The following is a 15770-nucleotide window of genomic DNA, read 5'->3' as shown; positions in this document are numbered from 1 at the left end:
TTCATCATTCGAAAACATGTTCATTATTTACTGCATGTTGCAGTGTTATTTTCCAAAATCAGTCTGGAAAAAAATGTTGGAATATTTTTCTTGCTGAGGAAGAAGGGAAAAATTGGTTGATGAATTCGTGTCCTTTGGCGCATCATCATGAAAAATTAGTAAATTCTGTTTACATCATGGACACATGTTCTTGTTGATATTGAACGAATGTAAAGATAATTATTAAGAATCTATTGACTTCATTTCTTCATTTTTATCATAGTCAGACGAATGTTAGAAAAATATTTATTTAGGCAAACAGCTCGGTCTTAGAGGAAGCAGGATAAGGCAAATGAGAGAGAGAGAGAGAGAGAGAGAGAGAGAGAGAGAGAGAGAGAGAGAGAGAGAGAGAGAGAGAGAGAGAGAGAGAAGATTGTTATGAAACAGAAACTTTAGAGGAAAAAAGGAAGTTGTACGACAGAAGGTTTTACATTATTGTTTTGGCACGAGGATGAAATGGAGAGGGCCTGTCAAGATCTGAATTATATTGCCAGAAAGTATAATGTTCTTTGGCTCTCGTCCTAAACTTTTATCTCCTCCCGAATCCGTTACCTTTTCCTTTGGGAATAATCGTTTTGAAGAAATGTTAGGGTTAAAATTTGTCATTAAGATCGCAAGAATAATGTTTTCGTGCCTTCGCTTTCGCTTGCTTTATCGCTTGCTCTCATCATCATAAAGCAGACCTGAAAGAGATTCTTGAGCTGTCGAAATTGACACGTTTTCCTGGCGTATTTCTGCCATTTTTGGAAGATGTGACACGAGCCATGATTCATCCTATGAACTCGCCGGGAAAAGGAATGGTTCTGTGATAAAGCAATTCAAGAGGGCTGAAGATCCTAGAATTTTCGTGCTTACCGTTTTAAAAGTAATGGGAAAGCCTATCTTTAACATACGTTGTAATTTTCTGCCCTGAAAATTGATTAAGGTGGCAGATATAGTGTTTTTACTATTTAAATAAATATTAACTAAAATATTAGTTAAAAGATACAAAAACTATTTATCTTTCACGTGCTCCTCTTGGCTTTTGTCAAGGATAATCATTTAGATGAAAATGTCCCGGCAATCCCTGGAAAAAATCCACAAGTGGCAACTCAGCATGACCAGAGTTCCCAGGCACGAGAGGATCCTTCGCCGGCCAAGGGAGAAGAAGAGCACCCTACCGAGAGTCCGAGCTGCAAAGGCTACGATCGTCGACAGTAGTAACCCAGCTGCCGTTGAGTCAGGTTGTCGGTGGTTGTTCGCCGCATGTTGACAGTGACGTACATGTGCGTGCATTTGTGTGTCAGCAATTTGGAGCAAATGTAGAATATCTTATTGAAACGTAAGCATGACATTAATTGTACTTCGCAGCAATTGTAAGCGAAAAGATACAAGTGCCAAGATAATGTGATACTCGGTATCTTACCTGTGAATTGTGTTATAAAGTTAATCTCCGTAAATGTGTTGGCTGCGACTGGCATTCGTTATGTGGGAGAACTCGGTTCGTTGTGAACTTTCTCGGAAAAGGGGGAATAAAACCCGGGAAACAAAATTGCACCTGACATGGTGAAGGTGTGTGCGGGTGTTTGTGTGCGAGTGTGTATGCAAAGGAATGAAGCACAGGTCATCATAATACTCTGATCTCAATCCCGTGACCCATAAAACGTACTTCTATGCTAATCGATTTCTTTGTCGCCTCTCACAAACGTCTACTTTGTATTTCCAGGTCTTATCGGTACACTCGTAACTTCAGTGTGCAGTAATAAACGTAATGCTCTCAAGCGCGTGTGTACAAATGCTTTTACCACTTCGTGGTTTTATCGTGTGAAGTCGTGAATTGGGTCTGAGGTAAATGTGGAAAAAATTGATAGAAAACATCAAGATAACTGCGGTTGTGTCTTTCCTCCTGAAGTCCAGAAACTAACTAGTAGTGACTTTCGTGTGCAAGAGTTTTAAAGTCTACTGGAAAGAAGTATCTCTTCGTGAATGTTTAATCTAGGCTTTATATTTTGACATTGTTTTCCTAATGACCATTATGGCACCATCTGGTTGACAAAAAAAAAAAACTCTTCGCTTTATCACACAAAAACTAATTTGGTCTGTCAGGTAAGTTGTTTGTTTTTATCTACATGTAGTGTATGTTGTTTTTATCTACATGTAGTGTATGTTACTCGTTAAGGTCGTAAACAACTTCTATCGATTCCATATGAGAAGATAGATAACTATGTATGCTTATGTATGCAAATGCAGTCAGTTAATAGTAACGTATGTGTAATGATACACACGATATTCAAAATATTGTTGTATTCAACTTTAATCATGAAAGAAACACTACATCATGCTCATGTTTCTAGGCTTAAACTAAAGAAAGTTAATAACTGGCGAAATCCAGGCTTTGTCTAGTACCATTTCGTTTGTACGTTCATTCAATTTGGTTAAGGCTCTTAAGAATCTAACTAAGTATAGGCCTATGTGCACTTACTGTATATTTATAAATCAGTTGGGTGATACCATTAAGATTATTGAGAGAGAGAGAGAGAGAGAGAGAGAGAGAGAGAGAGAGAGAGAGAGAGAGAGAGAGAGAGAATTTTTGGAGGGTAACTTTTAGTGAGAATCTCCCTCACCAGCGATTTAGAAAATGGTTAAATACCACAGTTCCGGGGTATTAGAAAATATTAGAAAACGAATCTCGTAGACATCATGATCCAGTCCTACCGAGATTGTCTTCGCTTCTGAATGAAAAGGATTTTTTCCAGTGATCTTTATACACTCTTTACACACACACACACACACGTTTATATATGTATATGTATGTATATATATTTCAGTTCAAGTCACCGAAAACTTAACATTCATTGACAGGTGGTCATGGCAACGCTGTAAGATATATTCGCCCGCAGGCATAGGATGAGAGAAAAATGCTTGGAAAGGACACTAACGAATACAGAGAGAGAGAGAGAGAGAGAGAGAGAGAGAGAGAGAGAGAGAGAGAGAGAGAGAGAGAGGGTGATCCCGTTTTCTTAAAGCATCTTAATACAGATCTAGGCCTCGACTTTTTTTTTTTTTTGTTAAACTAGAGTAGGCTAATTGACGAAATTCGTTACTTTTCATATATGAATTCTAACATTAAAAACATTCCCTACCTTTTTGTATATTAGTACTCGTCGAAAAGTGCGTAAAAATTTTCAGTTAGGGTGAACCTTCCTCATCACCTATTAGCCTTCGTTATTGTTACCCACTTTGAAGTAGTAAAATCGGCACACCATAGAAAAACACATCTCAAATGCGCCTCCAATAATAGATTTGTTTATTTCCTTCATTTGAATTAACAATACAGTTTCAATTTTGATAAGCTTTTGCTTTATGTAGTAATAGCAAAGGGGAATGCATTCTTGAAAGTAGGCCTAAGCTGGTTTTACCTCACACCAGCTTTGCTTTCACTGTCGACAAAATAATAGACCGATACTCGACGTTAGGGCCCGACGGTGGTTTTACGGTTTTCATCACATATTCAAAACATTTTGAGTAAATTGCTGAATATGATAGAAGGCGAAAGCGTATTTCAAAAACCGTTAGAACTGTGGTGTTCCGTTTAGCATCAATTTGAAAATAAAATCATGAGACAACATTTTGAATGATTAGCTTCATTGGGCTCACATAGGATAGATATGTTGATAATACATAATTTTTAAACTTAAATGAATATGTTTTTACTTGATATACATCGATATACATATGGCTTCCATAATATACCGCCTAGCTTTGTTAATACCGAGTTATGTAATGTTCTCCCGCTCAGAATTTTAAAGACTTACAATAGCATTATCCTCCCCTTCAGTGGACCATAGGTCTAACCCACTTTATTCTTATGACAAGATATCTACTTACTTTCATGAAAAATGCGATATAAAGAAGGTTACTGTTGAGATCAGCATAAAAGAAAGACTGACGAGTAGCCTATGCAACGTTCGGACTAGAAAGGAATTTTGTGAATTCTGGCAGAGTCAGTTGCTTTTTTTTATTGTTTCATTTTCGACATAATGACTATCAGTTGAAGAAAAATTTATGAAGAAAAAGTATATATATATATATATATATATATATATATATATATATATATATATATATATATATATATATATACTTATAAGAAATCGTCACAAACCTATACAATGACTCTAGCCAGTCATAGAATATTTACCTATAATAATCGCTTTCCAAAACTATTGTGCAGTGAAGTCATTTGGCATATTTATTTCATATATTTCAAAGGATGTTTGCGTAATATATATTGCTGTTGAAAACAAGAAATTTTACTTTAGATGATTACAGACTGCCTTACCAGGATAAAAGGGACAGCACTTCAGTTTCAGATGAAGCTCTGAATCCGAAAGTCAAGTTCGATAGTTTCCCGTGGCTCACCTCCTTCTCTGGTTGTTCGTATGACGTATCCAGTGGTACTTTGTATTTATATCATTATAGCATCGGTATATCTGAAGTATCTCAAAAGGATATATTGACCATTAATTATTTTTTGAAATTTTTCGTGTATAATCCCGTGTCTTACACATATATAAATAAGTGCTTTGGTATGAGCTCAAAGTCTATTTGTGTACATTCGAATAAGATGGAATTAAGCCAATCAGCAGCCGATATCATGATGACAGCTGATCTGACACCGAATGTAGTTTGATTAATTATTTCTCTTTTAATTAAATTTTGATCTTTTCTGAAAGAGATGTTTGGTTCTTTGTTGTTTACCTTTCTTTGTTGCCTACCGTCTTATCTTGTTATTATTATTATTGTAATTAATCTTTAGCACAATCTCCCTTCATTTGTAATTGAAAATAGTTCTTCACCTTCATACACATGCACAGTTATTGACAATTTCAAATGATCAAAGTCTCATATATATATATATATATATATATATATATATATATATATATATATATATATATATATATATATATATATATATAAAGTATAACTGAATCACGAAAATATGGAACGTGATGAATATATAAATAAAGACAAAATCCACGAAGGAAAGAGAAACAATGGAGTGCTGCAAGGCCTTTCTACTTAAACTAGTCCTTTACTTATTAATGGATTATGTCTTTATATATATACATATAAATTTATATATATTCATATATATACACATATACTGTATGTATGTATGTATATATGTATGTATATATGTATGTATGTATAACTGATTCACGAAGATATGGAACGTGATGAATGTATAAACAAAGGCAAATGCCACCAAGGAAAAAACTCAACAACGGAGCGGTTGCTAGGCCTCTCGACACAACGGTCGAAAGGCCCAGCAACCATTCCGTTGTTTCTTGTTTTTCCTTCTTTGCATTTGCCTTTATTTACATGAATGTATGTAAATACGTATGTATGTATGGATGTATGTATGTGTGTGTATATATATATATATATATATATATATATATATATATATATATAAATATATTATATATATTTACATATTTGGAATGCAGTGACCAATCGAATTACCTAGTCGTCACAGTAAAAAAAAGAGAGCACAGACTGGAAGTAAGAGACAGACTTGCGCTTTAAATCACTGAGGGGCATGAAGCAAGAAGAAAGAGAATTCCAAAACTTGGCGGGAGTACATTAGGCCGATGGGGAGGAGATAGCCTCTGGTTAGGCTAACTGTCACTTCCGCAGAAGCAGTACGAAAAGGAGTCGGGGAGACGTCAGTAGACTGGTGAGGGGCGAGTTATTGATCGGATAGATTTCGTTCCTTTGATTCAAATCGGTCGAGAAGAAAAGGAAAAGATGAGTCATCCCAGATATGAAGGTATTTTTGCAGACAAGGAAGGAAAAGCTTTAGCGAAATGCACGGAGAGAAGAAATTACGATACCTGAGTATAATGTCTAAAATGTAATTGAAGTGAGAAATAGAATTGCTTTTTAATCTTCCTTTCTACTCATATATATATATATATATATATATATATATATATATATATATATATATATATATATATATATATATATATATATATATATATATATATATATATATATATATATATATATATATATATATATATATATATATATATATATATATATATATATATATATATATATATATATATATATATATATATATATATATATATATATATATATATATATATATATATATATACACAAACACACAATTATATACCTATATATATGTATATATATATATATATATACATATATATATATATATATATATATATATATATATATATATATATATATATATATATATATATATATATATATATATATATATATATATATATATATATACTGTACATATAATCCCCATCTCACTAGGTATTTATTCAGTGCGCTTGTTCACAATGGTTACTTGGAGATTTGCAGGAAAAAAATCGGAAACGGCAATCATTTTTCCGTCCTATTAGATAGTCTTAAAAGCTTCAGCTGAAAAGTAAAACATAAACCTTAAAATAAAATTGAGTTGTGCCTCTTTGGGGATTATTTTTTTTAGCAAGAAAATAATCTATATAGTGCTTTTTACTCTGTCTCTGTTGCCGAAAAGGGATCTCTGTAACATTTTTAAAATAAGTTATTTTCTTGTTTTACCCTTTTTCCGGGATTTTGTTACATCTTTCCATTTTGGCTAAATCTGTGACCGCAGTTTTACAGAGGAGCCATGAATGTACACGCATATAAAAGTATGGATAATCTCTCTCTCTCTCTCTCTCTCTCTCTCTCTCTCTCTCTCTCTTTCTTCCTCGCGCACACGAAACAAACATATACACAGAGAATATCACTTCTTTACCTCTATGGTTTCTCCATACTACGATTTCTGATTCCAGTTTTGCCCTGAGAAAATATGAATCCAGATTTTCAGACACAACTTCACTAACACCAAAATTATCACTTACCTTTTCGTTCACGAGAGAAGATGAAGGGAAAATGGCCTTTCGGTCCTACACTGTGATTCTACATGATTTCACGTTATGACATACACGTTTACAAGCATTTCAGACTTATTCATGCATGGCCATATTAAAGTAGGCTACATATGTGATTGTTATGATGCGAGTGGGTTGTTCTAGCGCTAATCACGGTTTTTTTTTTTTATTCGGCTGCGATTTGTCCCAAGGAAATACAGTGGTTTAAGATTTTTCCTGTGGGTCGTGCAGGTTGCTTTCCTTATATCTATCTATATATCTATCTATCTTTAATTAAGTATTCTATACAATTATTATTATTTGCTCATACAAATGTGTTGGGGTCACTGACTATGTTATGTTCATTATTATATTTTTGCTTCCATATTTACAGACACGCCTATATATGTATGTTTAGTAGTCTGTGTCCAAAACATACATATATAATTCCTTCCAACAGCCGGTGACAGTAAAGGATATACATGTCTTCTAAAGAATAACATTTTAGAGAGAGAGAGAGAGAGAGGGAGAGAAACTGGAATTAAATATTCTTGACGTCTCATAATTCATCGGCATTTTTTCGAAATGACTTTTGAAATTCCTTTTCTCATGAATACGAAATCTTTTGATAATCCCAAATTCTGAGCCAGTTTAGCCCTCGTGAAAGAAATATTGGTATTATTCGTGAACTACTGGGTATTTATTACAAAAGACATGCCGACAAGAATTTATGATTTTGGATAAGAAATACTAAAATAAAATCCTTACAGAATTAAGGAAAACCTTTCGTAATCTTACGAAGTTCTGGAATCTTGTGTATTTCATAAATATTTCCATCGTTAATTTATTTTTTCCATTTCTTATTTCTGTCGTCGTACTGCAAAAGAATTTCTGTTGACGTCGATGGAAAAAGAAGTATTTCGCCTTTCCTGATTTTGGTTGAGGAAACTTTCGTTTCCTTATGTAAAATCAGAAGACCTGAACGTAAGTTACACTCGACTCCAATTTTCTAACTTGAATTAATTGATGCTGAAACGGAAATTTTTTACTTTAATAATTAACCTTAACCAATATTGAATCTTGTCGTGCCAGTGTAAAATCCGATTAATGGAACATCTAACGTCTTGAAAAACGATTAATGAGTAATGACTCCAAAGAGACTAATCAATTTAGTATTAGTGTTTGACAGAGGAAAGAAAAAGTGTGGGTGCGAAAGGCATGTTTTAGCTTTCTAAGGCATTGATAATAAATATTGCTGTTTCTATGTCAACAAAATCTGTACGATATAAATAGCCTTGCTCCGGTTTCTTGATTTTGATGTTAAAACGAGGATCGCAAATCCCGTAGAGTGTTGATTCCAAATCATTCGGAAAAAATCGCTGAAAAATAGATTATGTTCAATTGCTGAAGATTATTTAGCAACGAGCTTGTTGGGCGGCGCTACGCGGGCTGGAACCCGGGGCGGTCTCCTCTACCCCCCCCCGTTCCCCTACCTACTCCACCACCACCCGGGGCGGACAAACCGGTTTTAAGGGGATGGGTGGCTGTGTCACGCTCCCCTACAGTCACCCGGGGGAGGACAAACAAGATCCACTCAGATATCATTACTATAGATAGGCGAATCAGAATCGTAATTCAGATCAGTTTTGTAGGCTCTCGTTTTTCTGTCATTTTTCTTAAGGAAGTATAGGCTATATGCGAAGCTACTCTTCCTGTCCAAAGTGTGAATGATTCGACGTTGAAATTAACTATAGACAGTCACTGCATATGACAGACAGCTTAGAGATCCCTCGAAAAAACATCTCTAACCCGTGAGAAGTGCTGGAAGTTCACCTTTTTCTTATTTAGAGTTTTCGGCATTGCAACAAGAATTTTTCTTTCGGAAGACTTTGTTGTATGCAATAAATCGATAACTTGAGTAAGAGAACAATTAGTTTAAACTAACCATAACTCAGTTGAAGTATTCAGTTGTCTGCTGATTTAGTTATCCACATTTTCATCAGTTCTTTTAAAATCTTATTTTTCAGTGTTTTTCAGTTTTTTATGCTAGAGTCTTCTAGGCTTGGTTGAGTGACATGGAAAAAGTACAGTGAAGTATTATTTCATGTATTTGCAGAACGCTATGGAACATAGGATTATGACAGAATTGCTGACTAGACATGACTGTGTCTGTGTATGACGCGAACCAGCCTGATTCGTGCATAAAAAAGAAAAAATCGAAAGATACAATATTATTCTTATGGGACAGTCACGCGATTCAAAAGAAATTATTAAGTCAAAATGATGACATACCTCCATATTCTGTGTGCCACACTGTTTTGCATGCTTGAGATTTTCGATTTGATATTGGCTAGTTTATTTAGTAAAGTGGAAATTCTTTTCGAGGTTCTTTATGATGGAAAATAAGGGAATCTGAAGGCAACTGAATGGTGTGTGTGTGTGTGAGAGAGAGAGAGAGAGAGAGAGAGAGAGAGAGAGAGAGAGAGAGAGAGAGATACTTGTGGAATGTTGAGAGACATCAATAATTCTTAAGTTATACGACGGTTATTGGTGCAAATGGAATATAACCGTTCTTCTGTTGGACGGAATCTATAATCGATTTGGAATATTAGTCCAAGATGGTATATTAAACACATAGGTGCAGCAGTAACACTGAGGATTATAAAACTCAAGAATCTATTGCGCATTTGTTGAGATTTTTTTTTGAAAAGTAGGCATCCTAAGAGTACTTGCTGATATGATATATATATATATATATATATATATATATATATATATATATATATATATATATATATATATATATATATATATATATGTAGGCATCCTAAGAGTACTTGCTGATATATATACATACATATATATATATATATATATATATATATATATATATATATATATATATATATATAAGCATTAAGCTACAAATGTCCTTTAATATCCAATTCGTTTAATGCTTCTATATGAACCACGGTGATGTGATAAAATTCATATACACACACACATATATATATAACATACATATATATATCTATATATAAATATATATACATATGTATATATATATATAATATATATAACACACCCATATATATATATATATATATATATATATATATATATATATATATACATATATAAATATATGCATATATTTAGATATATATATGTGCATGCTCACAATATGCTATGTTTTAGCTATTTGTTGAGCTTAAAAACATTTGTACTACTTTTAAAACCTGAGAATAGTTTTCTATTGATTAAACACCTAAATTATTTGGGAGTCATGCAAAAGATAATTTCTATATCAGTTTAATTTGGAACTTTTCGTGTAACGGTATTTGCTGATTTGAAGTTAGTAGAGACAGCTTCAGGGATTTGCACTGTTATACATTGCAATTGTTTTACTGTTTTTTTTTTTTGTTTATTTCTTCTAATGCGTTTGTCAAACCGTGTCCATCGAGTTTTGAGGGACTGCTTCTGTTAATGTCAGTTTGCAAGATAAATCCAGTAACAATTCTGACATATGACGAAATAAGTTCTTGGGGTATTAAACAAAATTAGTTCTTAAAATCTTTGGATCGCAAATAAGCGATGGAAAAAAAGTTTGATAATTCCACAAAGTAATCAGTATCCTTTTTCATCAGAATGCTTTCGTTGGTAAGCACATTCTTTCTTATTCTCTCGAAGTTATCTTAAATTTCATAAGGAGGCAAATGACATGCCGTTGAAATAAATCGAGTTGTTTACTGGGACCTCTCGACAGAGATGGCCAACACTATGCTTTTGCTTTTTCCAGATCTGTAAAAGTGTTTTCATTTATAAATTCTGTAAAGATTTTATAAGAGTGGGCGTATTTTATTCCATAGATGCTTTATGTTCAAATGGATTTAAAGAATGTGTGTACTGCCTATACATAGGAATTGCAAAGGCGTTATTGTCATATTTGTGAGGTGTGCAGTCACATTATAAGCATCATATGTGTTATTATCTTGCATACGAATGTATGTAAGGAGTTTATTCACCGGAGACCAAGACTGCCTTCACGCGGCTTTTCGATGCTTACCTGCTTGTTTGTTTATATTGTGTCCGCTCTTGCACGCCTACTTCTCCCCTTTTATTGTTTTTAATGTTTAGTAACTTTTTTTTTTTTTACCCTGGTTCGGGTAGGTCTTATTGTATTTATGACATTGGATTTTATTTTCACGTTTCTGTGACGTTCAGCTTTTTATTATCCACATTTGTGTCATTTCCAATCTTGAAAATACAATCTGGTATTGCGAAACGCCGTCGGCCCTAAAGGATTTTCAAAATCATCGTAGTGCCTTTTCCTTGATGTCCTTGTTATTCACATATATATATATATATATATATATATATATATATATATATATATATATATATATATATATATATATATATATATATATATATATATATATATATATATATGTATATATATGCGTTTATGTGAAAGGTTTGTGTGGATGCACAATCTCTTTATTGCGTCATCGTCTTTTATTCTGCTCTCATGCAAGTCATTAGTATACATTCTTCGTTGCTTTGATCGTTTGCCAACCGTCTTTATAAAGTCTGCCGTCATTTGGTAAAATATCAGCAGCCTTTTTCCTTCCATATTATTTCTCAATCTCTGCTGGACTTGAGATTTCTTTGTGCAGTCACTACGGTCTTGTTTTTCCTCTCGCTTATTCCTTCCAATCCTCTTTTTCTTTCTCTTCTGTTATTCTGTATTTGTGAATATTATGGTTTTTTATGCGAAAACAGACAGAAACAATGGAAGGAAGTCGTTGTTTTTCATCTTTACTACAAAATGCAAAATCTCTCTCTCTCTCTCTCTCTCTCTCTCTCTCTCTCTCTCTCTCTCTCTCTCTCTCTCTCTCTCTCTCTCTCTTCTCTTTCCTGGAGAAAGCCTAACTCATTCTCCTAACTAGCTTGAGGTCCCAGGTTTGAATACCTGGTTGCAAGTCAATTCCAGGTCGCAGCCACGGGTGGAGGAGGCTGGGAGAAAAGAGGAAGAGAAATGAACAGATGTGAGCTCAGTTCTTCCGGTAAAAGATTCTGTACTTTTAAATGGAGTTATTCTTTCATTTAAGAGGTTCAAGCAAAGAAAGGACTTCATGCCCAGTTAATTTCCATTAATTATTTTCCATCATTTTCTATATATATATATATATATATATATATATATATATATATATATTATATATATATAGTATATATATATATATATATATATATATATATATATATATATATATATATATATATATATATATATATATATATATATATATATATATATATATATTTATATGGAGAGAGAAAGAGACAGAGAGAGAGAGAGAGAGAGAGAGAAACTGGTGAGGAAGAGTTTGTGTAAAACAAAAATTTAACACAGATAGTGGTTTAAGTTGCAGAAGAACGGGCAAAAAGAAAAAAAATGCTATGAATTTAATTAATTGAGATGAATAAGGTAATAAGAAGGGAACGAGAAGAGCATGCAAGGTGAAAATGGAAGAAGTGTAGGCAGGAGTTGAAGGTAGGAAGTGGAAGGAGTAGATGAGGAGTATGCAAAATTCCATGAATTGAGTGTGTCAGCAGAAGAGTTGTGAGGTGAGAAAATGAGAGATTTAATGCAAAACAGATTATATAAAGTCGAGTTTCATGGCAAAATGGATCGTTCACAGGTACACACGAGGACTGATAAAGTAGTCAAAAACTGAGAGAGGAAAAAGAAGTCAAGTGATGAGGTAAAAGCAAGGCGAGTAAGAATTAAGGGGGAATAAGTAGATACAAAGCAAAAGGAACAACACATGGGAATAAAAGTTGCAGTCTTGGGTCGACAGTATGATTGATTTGAAGACTTTTTGAATAGGAAAGATAAAAGAGAGACAAAACAGAAAGAGCGGAAAGGGTTAATGTAAGTTTGAGAACGCTTTTGTAAGTGACTACTGATGTAAGAAGGGCAAGTAAAATGATGAAAAATGGAAAGACATCGGGAGTTGAAGGGGGGTACAAGTGACAGTATTTGACACAGTGACAGTAATGTGACTGAGTGTTTGATCAGGGTTCGTAAGTCATGTCTGAATGACAGTAAGGTTCCAGAGGAATGGATGAGAAGAATAATCGTTCCACTGTTTAAAAATAAGAATGCTAAGGGCATCCTATTACTAGGTAGCCTGCGCCAGGAAGTGTGTGAGGGAGGATATTGATTGAGGATCTAAGGCACATGACAAAGAGACTGTAGGTTTAAACAAACAATAGGGTGTGTTGATCAGTTATTTGTTATCAGTCAGTCACATAGGTGGACCTAGAAAAAGCCAATTTAACGAAGCTATGTGGAGGGTGTTGAAGACGTAAGGTATGGGAAATATAGGCTACTGTTGAAAAGAAAAACAATAAAGGATGTCTCAGAATATGTCGACCGGAAAGTGACTGGTTTAGTATGAAAACTGCATTAAGACAAGGGTGTGCTATGTCTTCACCGCCGTTTAATATCTTTGTGTTGGAGTGATGCAAGAATTCAGAGAAGGGAATTTAGACGTAAGTGGAACATTGTGGGATATGAAAACGAGTCGGTAATGAAGTGTGGAATGGTTGGTATTTATAGACGATATGCTACTGATTGGGAATATTGAAGAGAAGCTGCAGAGACTAGTAAAGGAATGCGAAAGTGTTTGCAAGAGGATAAAGTTAAGAGTAAATACAAAAAAAGAGTATGTTTACTGGGATAAATGGAAACCAGGAACTTAGAGCAGTGACTGTTAATTTGGATGGTGAAAGACTAGAATCGGTGGATTCACACTTGCATATGAAATAAATATTGAATGGTGGTAGGTTAAGGGAAGAGGTGAATCCCAGAATAACTGATGCAAAGAGAGTAGCGGGCTCTGCACAAAACGCTGTGACGAGTCTTGGATGTCCAAGGAAGCCAAGCTGGGAATGTAAGAAAATAATGTTGAAGCAGCTTTCCTTTATAGAAGTAAAATCTGGATGTCGAATTCGCATGAAAAAGTTAGCGTAGGTGGAAGATGGACAGGAGTGTTCTGAGACGGTTTAGTCATATGTAGAAGAGAGTTTGAAAATTTATGCATGAACAAGGTATTAATAAGGAAGGGCATTAATATCTAATAAATGCGAGATTGCTTAAAAGATAAAAGTGAATCATGCAATGTTGGTAGAGGTTCGACACGTTTCTGATGAACTTCTGAGTAGGTGTATGAATCATTATGATTGTAACAGAGCCCTGTGTTTTTTCTCTGAGTCATATACACACGCATGTGTGGGTATATATATATATATATATATATATATATATATATATATATATATATATATATATATATATATATATATATATATATGTGTGTGTGTGTGTGTGTGTGTGTGTGTGTGTGTGTGTGTGTATTCTCTTTCTAGCTAGTAGTTACAGTATCACCTTGACCCACTAGTAAGACATTTAGGTTCGACGTCTTGCAACTACAGAGCGCTTTAGTCCCATTTGCTTAAAACATTCTCTCTCTCTCTCTCTCTCTCTCTCTCTCTCTCTCTCTCTCTCTCACCTATGAGTAGCTTAACGACAGGTCTGCGTCATTTCTGCTCCCATTCGCTACACATTAGTTCTCTTATTATTACGATATTTTGATAAACTGGTGAGGTAGCCTTCTTTGGGTGTGCTAAATTTCACTAATAGGTTAGCCTCTTTCACTCAACTTCGATGAAACCTGAAACCAAACTGTTTTGAGTAGCTCCGTTGACATAAAACAATAAATCTTCGATAATCCCACCCATTTGGGTGGTAGTTTTAGCTAGATTAGCGGAAAATCCAGACAGCTGACGAATTTTTATTTTCAAAATACATATGAGGCCATTTCATACTTCACAAATTGCTATAACCATGCAAAAACGATTCATTCTTTTTTTATTACTGCATGACTCGACTCATTTTGTTGGTTTGTTTTTGTGGTATAGACGAAACGGTATGTGACTTTTGTGTGGTAATTGAGCGCAGCTTTTTGACTACCATAGTTAAAGAATGCGATCACATTCATCCCCAAAATTATTATGGTAAAATATGAGTGAAGAATATGAACGAGAATGCTTAAATTAGCAAAGTTGTTGAAATAATTCCCATAACTCTACGAGAATTTTTTTCTACTTTGTTAATATTTACCAGTAAAACAATACTGACTGAAGTACTGGGTCAGTCCTAATCTCTTAATCGAGTTGCCTTAGATTTGATTGCAAGGTTTATTGACTAAAGCTTTGAAAGAAAACCAGTTAGCGGTTTTTGCTGGACGCGGAAAATTCTTTTTTTCTTGTGGGGCACGGTATTGCTCTGCAGGGACATAGTAGCTCTTTGGAGCTTTCATTCTCTTACTACGGCACTAATGTGTTTCCAGTTTCTAAGCTGCCTTCAAAATGTTTGAAGCATGTATAGGTCAAAGTTATTAGGATATTGAGAATGAAAATTCAGATGTCAGTAATGATTAAACATTTGGACAGATGGAAATATCCAGGCCAAGGTACATTAGTATTCAGTTGTGGGATATATTGATAAATAATTTTCGTGGCATTGTCTTTCGAATGGAATTCTCTATGGGTTTGTGTGGTTTGTATAGCAGTTGAAAATTTACGAAATATAAAATATATGAAATACATCTTTGCCCACCTGTATATCTTCGAATGGAAATTAAACATACTGTCAAAAGAAAACGATATCACATTTCTTTCAGCGGCTGAGCCACTCGTACCTCTCGATTATTCACCAAG

General features: G+C 34.1%; 1 protein-coding gene across 3 annotated transcripts in view; it reads left to right on the top strand.

Moving 5' to 3' along the window:
* Positions 1-1202: 1202 nt before the first annotated feature.
* Positions 1203-15770, top strand: part of LOC136843129 (protein artichoke-like) — a 308081-nt gene continuing 293513 nt past the window's right edge. Inside the window, exons 1-2 of one of the 3 annotated variants that reach the window (XM_067111163.1) lie at positions 1203-1360; positions 1745-2124. The gene's annotated coding sequence lies outside the window, so the exon portion shown is untranslated. Of the gene's footprint in view, positions 2125-15770 lie in introns of all 3 variants that reach the window. The other 2 variants (XM_067111162.1, XM_067111164.1) reach the window with 2 other exon arrangements.

This window comes from Macrobrachium rosenbergii, chromosome 11 (assembly GCF_040412425.1).
Source record: "Macrobrachium rosenbergii isolate ZJJX-2024 chromosome 11, ASM4041242v1, whole genome shotgun sequence".
Classification (NCBI taxonomy): Eukaryota; Metazoa; Arthropoda; class Malacostraca; order Decapoda; family Palaemonidae; genus Macrobrachium; species Macrobrachium rosenbergii.
The sequence above is the reverse complement of the archived record's forward strand: the minus strand, read 5'-3'. Positions and strand labels throughout refer to the sequence as shown.